Raw genomic sequence first — 10,008 nt, forward strand, 5'->3', positions numbered from 1 at the left:
TTTACGTGCATATTAGCGGGTAGCAAGTGCCCCAGTGGCTTTCGCCGCCTGCACCCAGTGTTCAAATCTCGTGGAATTGTACTTTTTTGTTTGTTTCATTTATTGACTCTTGTCGACATCCCCGTAGATTATATACATTGCGTAGATTTTAAATGAATATTTGCCCCAGTTTGTCTTCTTGAATTCCAACTTTATCTTCATATTGTGATGTTTCCTAATATTTAAAGCTAAGCTCAAGCTTATTCGTCTATTTATGTCATTACACGCCAACTCACCACTGACAGCTCGAAACATACCACATAGGCGAGCATCTCCTCTCCGTACTCAAAAGTCTTTCCGGCCCAAACTTTGCAACAATCTCGTAACACTATTCCTTTGTCGGAAATCACCCAGAACAAATCGTGCGGTTTTGCTTTGAATGTTTTCAGTTCGTATATCAAGTAGTGTTGGTGAGGGTCCCATACATTGGAGCAATGCTCTAACTGCGGTCTTACCAGAGACTTAAACGCCCTCTGCTTTACATCTCTACTATAACCACTAAATACACCCACAGCCATGTGAAGAGATCTGTAAACTTTCTTAACATCCAAATTAATATGATTTACCCAATGGAGATCAATCCCTATATTAACACCTAGGTAGGCCTACTTACAGTGTTCTCCATGAGGTACTGCCACCCCGTAAACACAAAAATTAAACGTGAGAGGACTTTTCCTCTTGGTGAATGTAACAAGTTGACTTTTCATCCCATTTACATTGATACCATTGTCTGCTGTCCATCTCACTACATTACTTAAGTCCCCTTGCAGTCGCTCACAAACCTCCTGATCATGAACGAACTATTCCAGTTTGGTATTTCCGGTCTGTCATTATTTACTCTTTTATTTTTCAACAAATGTCATGGGATAGCGGAGCACTAATGGGCAGGTGTGTTGTCTGCGCACCACACCCCGCCTGTGCCAGCGGCAGTTGTATAGGAGACCTTGTGAGCAGTGGCTGTGCATGTGACAGGCGTAACATGGAGCGTCGTCGTGAGGTGACACCGTTCGAACGGGGTATGGTGGTCGGTGCCCGACGAATGGGAAGTGCGATTTCGGAAGTGGTGCGGGAATTCAGCTTCACACGATCAACCGTGTCCAGGATGTATCGTGAATGGTTGAATGCGTGTGTCACTGTCCACAAGAGACGAACGACCGGCCGTCCAGCCACCCTCGATGACCGTGACCGGCGACATTTGAGACGGATTGTCAAAAGTGACAGACGGGCAACCGTGCAACAAATCAGGGTTCAATTCAACACAACCCGTGCTAGACACGTCTCCCAGTGGACAATCCGTAGGAACATGGGTTCTATGGGGTATGGAAGGAGGCGCCGCACACGGGTGCCAGTGTTAACTCAACGTCATCGGGCACAACGACGCGCATTTGTCGCCAGTCACCAGGGATGGACACTGGAACAATGGCGTAATGTGATATGGTCGGACGAATCACGATTTCAACTGCACCGTGTATGGCGCAGACCACATGAAGCGATGGATCCCGGCTGCCTCGAAGGTGTGGTCCAGGAAGCTGGTGTCTCTGTTATTGTCTGGGGTGCATTTTTCTTGTATGGAATGGGCCCCCTATTTGTTCTGGAAGAGGCTTTGAATGGTACGCGGTATGTTGAGCTGCTCGGAGACCATCTCCATCCATCTTTGGCCTTCCAGCGCCCAGACGGTTCTGCGGTGTTTCAAGATGATAACGCGCCGCCACATCGTTTCCACGTCGCCCGGGAATGGTTCCAGGAACAAGCAGCGGAGGTCCAACGACCGCCTTGGCCACGCAGGAGCTCCGATATGAACCCTATCGAGCATATGCGGGATGTCCTGGAACACAGGCTCCGTGCCATGGATCCTGCACCCACGAACAGACCAGCAATGGCGGTCGCTCTGCAAACGATTTGGTGTCAGCTGTGTCCAGAGGACTACCAGGGACTTGACGACTCACTTCCACGGCGTCTCACTGCAGTTCGCAGGGCCAGACGAGGCCCCACACGCTATTAGGTAACTATCCCATGACATTTGCTAAGTCAGTGTATATGCTCTGCTGGAAATGCTAGTTTTCAAATCCTAGTCACCGCATCCTTTCTTCCAAACTCCGAGATATTTCATTCTCAACAGAGTCTGAGCGTAGCGAGGATCGGCCGATTTGTGGGGAGGTGTTGTAGTTACAGAATGATAATAAAACACAATGAAGGTGCTTGTGCCGTGTCTGCATGCAAGTGAAGGATGTTGATATTCAGATTGCAGTACAGATCAAGAAAAATACGATCAAGGTCAACTGTTTTACAGGGAATGGTATGTACAGTTTACAATCTAAAATTCAACTTTTGAGGCTTCCTAGCAAATTGATTCGACAGATCTGTTAGTTCTACAATTATATCTCTGTATGTTTATTATTTATTGCCACCTTCTGTTTATTTTTGTAAAATTTCTATGGGGGGTTATAACGCCCAGTAAATCCCCTTGGCTACACCGCTGACACCAAGTCATCGGTATTAGTCTATAGGTCAAAATCATTACTTGTTCCACCTAACTTAATCTCTTCTTGCCATTTTATATCTTTCAGAAAACGATCGATTAATACTTTGAACAACAAAGGCTTTGTCGAACACCGTAACTAATTTGAACTGAAAATATTCTACCACCAATTTTCACTGTTGCTCGATTTTTAAGAAAAATACCTTAGATTTCCCGTTAAAACGTAGCTATAATACCATAACCCATCAGAAAATATGACTTATTTTGTTCATAATCTGTCATATATTTCGCTAGATCTACTAAACGTAAACAAATCTTTATACTTCTCAACATCTCCTGGCCCCCCTTTGTTCTCAAAACATACTCGTTTTCATCCTACTTATTCTCCGCACTTGATCACACACTCGTTTCCGAAATGTCTGTCAACACCTTCTCTGGTGTAATTAATTAATGAAATGGCTTGATAGTTGTTGCAATACTTCGTGTTAATTTTCGTTTACTTCTAAAGTTTCTGTTGTGAAATGTAATTGGTGAAGTACTTCTTTAGAATTAACTGATCGAATTTCCGCGTAGTCGTATCGAATTTACATATGTTTAAGTGTGAGTGACTGATATCAGCAGACTACTAGAACACTAAAGAACACCTTTTGCGGGTAAAATCATAGACATTTAGACGCTTTTCAAAATATGTAGCAGTTACAAGTATGCTTATCGCATAAGAGGAGTTACAAAGTTTTATCTAACATACATACATACATAGATACGTCATTATACGACGATAAATTTGTCAACAGAGACGATGATTTCCGTGTACTTGAGCTATATTTTTTCGGATAAGGCCAAACGCCAGTGTTGGTGCATATCCTAATACATTTCTCAATTACTATTCCTTTTGAGGTTTTTAAAAGTGGGGTATAAAAATTGATAAGGCTATTTATTTTATCTGTGAATGAAGATTATATGCTTTTTTGTTAAATTATAGGACAATTTATCAACTGATGTACTGTCACTTACCGTTCGTATTTACGTTGCCAACGATTTTGGTGTTAAAGTGCTTTATACGAAAATGCATATCCCGCCAGAGAACTTCAAATCAATTCTCCAATTCATTATCTGAAGTGAAACAGATGTATAGCAGATTTGTAGTCATTATCAGAATTATTGTTTTGAGATAATTGAAATTCGTGACGAGGTTATGTTTCTAGTAAATTTCTTGAACGAGGTAGGCTATTCTGTTTAAAAGCGTATGGTAATATAATGGTCATTCAAATAAATGTCTTTCTAAAACAAGTATTGATTTATAGGAAGACGAATAACGTTCTGGAATAATTTACTAGGGGTGCCCCCTATTATATCTACACCAATTCGATAAATTTCCGAATTCTTTGAAATCATTTAAGAAAATACTAGGTAAACAAATACGTAATCTGCCACTTTGACGACAGGCCTAAGTTCACATCATTGGTGATGAAAAATGAAATGATATGTCGTATGGCTTTTGGTGCCAGGATATTCCAGGACGGGTTCGGCTCGCCAGGTGCAGGTCTTTCTATTTGACTTCCGTAGTCGACCTGCGCGTCGTGATGAGGATGAAATGATGATGAAGATAACACATACACCCAGCCCTCATGCCGTATGAATTAACCAATTAAGGATAAAATCCCAGACCCGGCCGGGAATCGAACCCGGGACCCTCTGAACCGAAGGCTAGTACGTTGACCGTTCAGCCAACGAGTCGGACAACATTGGTGATTGATTCATTGAACTGAAACTGCCACACTTTGAAACGCATCGGATATTATCCCAGTACTGATATTTTAGAACGCAAGCCTATATTACCTATTTCCTGGAACATACTAGTTCATAGAAAAGACTTACATTTTGAATTTTCTAAATATATGATATTTCTCGAAGGTATTGGTCTATTACGCAAAGTAAAGTATTATTTTCGTTATTATTGACAACTTAGCAATTCAATACGATAATCATACGGTTATGTTTATGTATCACAGGCTTGTTTACGCTCAACCGATGCGTCGGCCATGTTGATTTTGTATTAAGGTCTGATAATATTGTTGATGATCTTGGCTGGAGGCAGTAACGGTACGAGTTCCTCAAGTAGTAGTGATTATTACTCTAAGAGGGAGCACAACCAGGCACATGTAGTAGTACTAAATGCAAGCAAAGTCGACCCATGGTGTTCATCGTGTAATGGTACTATTGACGGATTGTATCATGGTTTTAAATGTATCACCCCTTGGTCGAGCCTTTTATTCGCCTCTTACAACAGGCAGGGGATATCATGAGTGTATTCTTCATCTACATCCCGCACCCACAAGGGGTCTCCGTACGACTGAACTCTATGTTTGAAATATTTTTGGAATATTTTCAAAATGTATATAGGCTTATGTAGATGATATCAGTTGTAACTTCTCTGAACTATAAGTAAGTCATCATCATTGTCTAGTATACGTATGATTTCCTTTTACATCCGGTACAGTATTTTCTGAGATGTATAATATATATGAACGAGTCTAGTTCAAGTAGTAAGAGAGAGATTTGGCTACGTTTTTTTTTAAAGTAAAGGTAAAGCAAAATCATCTCCTTTGAAGCCATAGAGGCCTTTGAAGGAATGGAAGTTAAAGGTTTCCACTAACCGTAACTCCGGCATTAAGTGTAACAGGGTTTGCTAGTTCTACATTCGACCGCCTTTTCCCCTAGCAGTTTAACAGGCGTTCACTTTTTCGTGGACTGTACGTCAGAGTGATGTACATCCCCAAAAGTGCAATTCTTATTTCTAAACTTTAAGACTTCCTGACGGGGAATGGTATCAACATCCTTTACCATGAATAAATCTCAATAGAATGATTAATATTAATATTACATTTCACATGATTTTAGTGTTATAGATCCACTCTTATTTACGGCGTTTATCAACGATCTGCCGAACGAAATTCAAAGTGGGCTGCAGATTGTCCGCGGATGATTGCGTAATATACAGAAGAATATAGAATGATGGCGATAATCGGTTAATACAAGCCGATCAAATATACTCCATAAGTAGGCACTAGATAAAATGAAAATAAATTCTCGAAAATACAGTCTTATCATAGGGAAGCGGACTTCCGATACAGTCTAGGATCGGACGCTCTAGTAGAGAGTGACTTATGCAAGTATCTAGGAATCCACGTAAAGAGAGATCTAAAATGGGACACTCACGTAGGAAGTTTTAAGTTCTAAAGTATACAAGTCCTTACACTTCGTGATGCGGGTGCTAAAGGGCAGCAGTTCCCAGGTGAAGGCGAAATGCTATATATCACTCCTTAGGCCAGTCCTGGAAATATGGAGGAGCCTTATGGGATTCATACCAAACAGGACTCATTAAGGAACTTGAGATGGTACAGGGAACATGGAGCATCCGTATGGAATCCATACCAAACAGGACTCATTAAGGAACTTGTGATGGTACAGCGAAAGACTGCAATATTCGTACTAAATGATTTCAATCATAGAAGTACTGTGATAAGAATGATAAGTAGTCTTGGGTGGGAGGTGTTGGGACTAGAAGAAAACGAATACGGTTTTGTGCCGTGTGTAATGTCAATACTAAGAAGGCTGCTCGGGAAGAGTTGAGCAGTCGACTATAAAAGCTCTGTTACATAAGTAGGACAGATCACACGCAAAAAGTAAAAGGTAGTTTGCAGAAAACTAACTACGGTAAATATTCGTTCGTAAATCGGGGAATTAATTAAATTATTGGATTTCATTTCCTGCAGTTGTCTTAGAGCCTTTACCCAAAACTGTTATATGCTTCAAGAATAGACTCCATAATTCTGTAAATTGTCTGCAAATTGTGTGAAAATTTCTATGAGATGGTGTCATATTTTAATGTAACGTTCAGTCCACTTTGAATCGTAGTATTAAGGTATTAAGGCATCTGAATTATTTAAAGTATGCACGAAGTTGTGTATGAATGCGTTGTATTTACAATGGTAAGGTAATAGTTAGTATAAAAGGTTTGAAATACTTAAGGTACGTGTGTATTTGTATATGACAGAGTTGTAATGTTAAGCTAGTTTTAAGTTTAATTCATTATCATGCTACTATAATTGATCATTGCCACCGAGATATTTCCCAATTCAGGTGTATTTGTTAATAATAATAATAATAATAATAATAATAATAATAATAATAATAATAATAGAAACTCTAGAACACAATTTAACCCGATGATATTTTAAATCCATATTTCATACCTTAGAAATAGCTATAAACATCAACGTCTAAGAGGTTTATTATTTTTTGCGGTACTTTACGCGTACATTAAAGTACTGTATTATATCGAAATGTCAAGGAATTCATCTCATTCTGACCAAGGTATAAATTATATGTTTTCGTGTTCTTCTTCCATGTATTCAGTGTTATTATTTTTGAAACCAAGATATTAGTCATAAGAAATTATAAGTTACAAAGAACAGGCTTCAACTGATAATGAGACTTGCATTCAAGCAAGAATGGCATTCTCTGAAAATATACATCAATGAACGCAATCAGAGTGAAATATTTAGAAAATGAATTACACTTTCCTTGGTCCCTATTTGTTCAGCACAAATTCCGTATGTAGTTACCACAGTTTGAATATGAAAACTGTTCAATCCTTCTGCGCCATAGGGTAGTCCCAAGGAAATGTACTTTTGTTGTTGCTTCCACTGACACGGATATGGTTTTGGTGGCAGTTGGAGAAGAATTGGTTACGGCTGGGAATGTAGTGGCCGTGACCTAATTAACGGTATAACCCCAGCATTCACGTGGTGTGGAAATGGGAAACCATGAAATTAGCGCTAATGACCGTCGGGTTCTAATTTATCACATTCCGAATCTACAGTTACAGTAACACGACGCTTTGCCAACTCGCTTGCGAATTTAAATTCGATGGACATGAATCATAGAATTCAAGCTGAAGCTCTGTTCATATGTTAATGTGTAATATTTTAAATTCCCATTGCATTTGTGAATGGCTGCAATCATTACAATTAATAAGAAAATTCAATATTTATTAGAATACGAATAATTATGATGTTATTTTTTATTCTATAAATTTCAGAAATGTTTCATAGAATTTGTGGAACGTGTTAAGCGTGTGGTGTAGTCTCTGATTTCTCACTAAGGTACCGTAGTTCGGCTTCCAGCCAACGCACGTGAATTGTTTTGAAATTTAGCCACTGTATGTGAGATTTTTGGAATGCAGTATCACTTTCCTGTGGGTCGAATTCCAAGTACAATTGAAGGTCCCGAGGCTACAATCATGGAAACATTATTCAGATAAAACTACATGCTTGTTTGCATTTTTTATTCACTAGAATTCGAACCGAGATAACCGTGATGCGAGTTTAAGCGACGATAACACTAACTCTCTCACACTATTTTAGTTAAACTGTCACAGCGTATAGGAGTTTGTGTATAAACTGAAGTTTATATTTTGATTTTCTAAGATATTTAGCACTAATTCCATACCTGACTTCACAAAACAACTTATTCTTTGTCCAGGAATTAGGCACGTAAGTGATATTTTACCCTCCCACTCCCTAGTACGTACAGGGGTGAGGTACATGTATATTTTTAAATAGATACCGGCACCGCTGTCAAGTTTAACCCTTTACTGCACAGTGTTGACACGAGACAACATATCACTTTTCCCGCATGTAAGTGAATATAGATTGTATTTTTACGCCACACCTTCAACTGTACAGCCAATCAAACACGTATGCCAATGATGTCTTGTTTTATTTACCTAACAGACGACAAAACAGCCCTACAACCTACGGCAGTCCTTTGCTCCTTACAATATCCATGGCCAGTACGCAGTAAATGCCTTTGAATGTTAAAAGATTAGCATAAGATCACAAAAATCATATATATTACTTTATTAGGGCAAACCACATCACATATGAGTATTAAGGTATTAGCCCCCGTTAATAATTGTTGATAATTGTAAGAAGCTGAACGTTAGTTGAAGCTAAGGCTGAGGTGCCTATATTGAATTTAGAAAAACAAAAGAATTCATGCAGTAGAGGGTTAAGTCATTGACAAGTCCAAAATCAGACTCACGCCTCGGAAGATGGCAGCCAAGTTAAGTTTTACACTCCCATGACAGACGGCAATTGGGAATGTCTTGCGAACATGATAGCCGTAACTGATAGCCACATGTTATTTAGAACTCCAGCTAACCAAATTAAGAAAACAAGTCTTTAAACAGTCCTTGTAAATAAATAATGTTACTTTTCACTTACACTATCTTCCATTTCGACGAACACTCACTACTAATGACACTACAGAAACTTGTAAGTTCGAAGCAAACTTTGAAGAACACTTCACTTCACTAGGATTAACAACTTTGTACTCAAGACAGAAATGAGAACGACGAGTGACCTACCTTTCTCGTCTCCTCCTTGCTCTCCGAGGCCACGTAAGAAGTTACCCAGCACAGAAGATACTCTGAAGCAGACCATCTTCCTCAATCGACTAGCACGAACGCGAGGCGAGCTATTTCCAGTTGCCTCCCGCCACCCACGTCAGGGGCCATATGGCGCGCCTCTCCAGGTGATATCACACCATACAGCTGACATATTCAGTGACATGGTCAGTACTGCTATCTCAACATCGTGACCAAAGTGTAGCAAGTATTAGTTTAATGGAAGTGAATTGAAATAACGACCGAAGGACTCGCTACAGGCTACTACTGATTAGTGTTTCGTTCAAACGTCTTCGTAAAAATAAAGAATATATAAAATAAATATTTCTGCAGATGCAAATGATGCAATAAAAGGTTTTCAAAATATTAGCTACGATGGAAAATGAAATGGCGAATGGCTTTTTAGTGCCGGGAGTGTCCGAAAACAAGTTCGGCTCGCCAGATGCAGATCTTTTGATTTGACTCCCGTAGGCAACCTGCGCGTCTTGATGAGGATGGAATGATGATGAAGACGACACATACACCCAGCCCCCGTGCCAGAGAAATTAACCAATTATGGTTAAAATTCCCGAACCTGCCGGGAATCGAACCCGGGACCCCTGAGACGAAAGGCCAGCACGCTAACCATTTAGCCGTGGAGCCGGACATTAGCTACGATATATGCTACATAGCTTTGATATCGGATAGGAAGATAGATTCTTTCAATAAATATAAAATTTTAATGAGCTTTCTAAGGTCACTGGAACACCAAGGTTCAATTTTTCTGTTTTTGGTCTGGGTTTAAGCGGCGATCGACACTTTTGAACGACCAAAATGCGATTTTCAGTTTAATTTTTTCATTTAAAACTAAACATTTCTCTTTATGTAGTACAAAATGTTTAGTAATACCTCGAGCACTTTCGGAGTTATGACCAAGAACGTGAAGCCTCGTCACCTAAGCAAGTCCTTTGTTGCTCGTTTCCCATCACTTTTGTTTTTCAAAACTGTTTTCCTGATAACTCTGAAAGTTTTAAGATAT

The 10,008-nt window shown here is 39.6% G+C and overlaps 1 protein-coding gene across 1 annotated transcript in view; it reads right to left on the minus strand.

Annotated features, from left to right (window-relative positions):
* Nucleotides 1–8,990, minus strand: part of Trpgamma (Transient receptor potential cation channel gamma) — a 1,057,337-nt gene extending 1,048,347 nt beyond the window's left edge. The window contains exon 1 of the mRNA XM_067147636.2: nucleotides 8,952–8,990. The gene's annotated coding sequence lies outside the window, so the exon portion shown is untranslated. The remainder of the gene's footprint in view (nucleotides 1–8,951) is intronic.
* Nucleotides 8,991–10,008: the final 1,018 nt, after the last annotated feature.

Source organism: Anabrus simplex, chromosome 5 (assembly GCF_040414725.1).
Source record: "Anabrus simplex isolate iqAnaSimp1 chromosome 5, ASM4041472v1, whole genome shotgun sequence".
In the NCBI taxonomy this organism is placed as follows: Eukaryota; Metazoa; Arthropoda; class Insecta; order Orthoptera; family Tettigoniidae; genus Anabrus; species Anabrus simplex.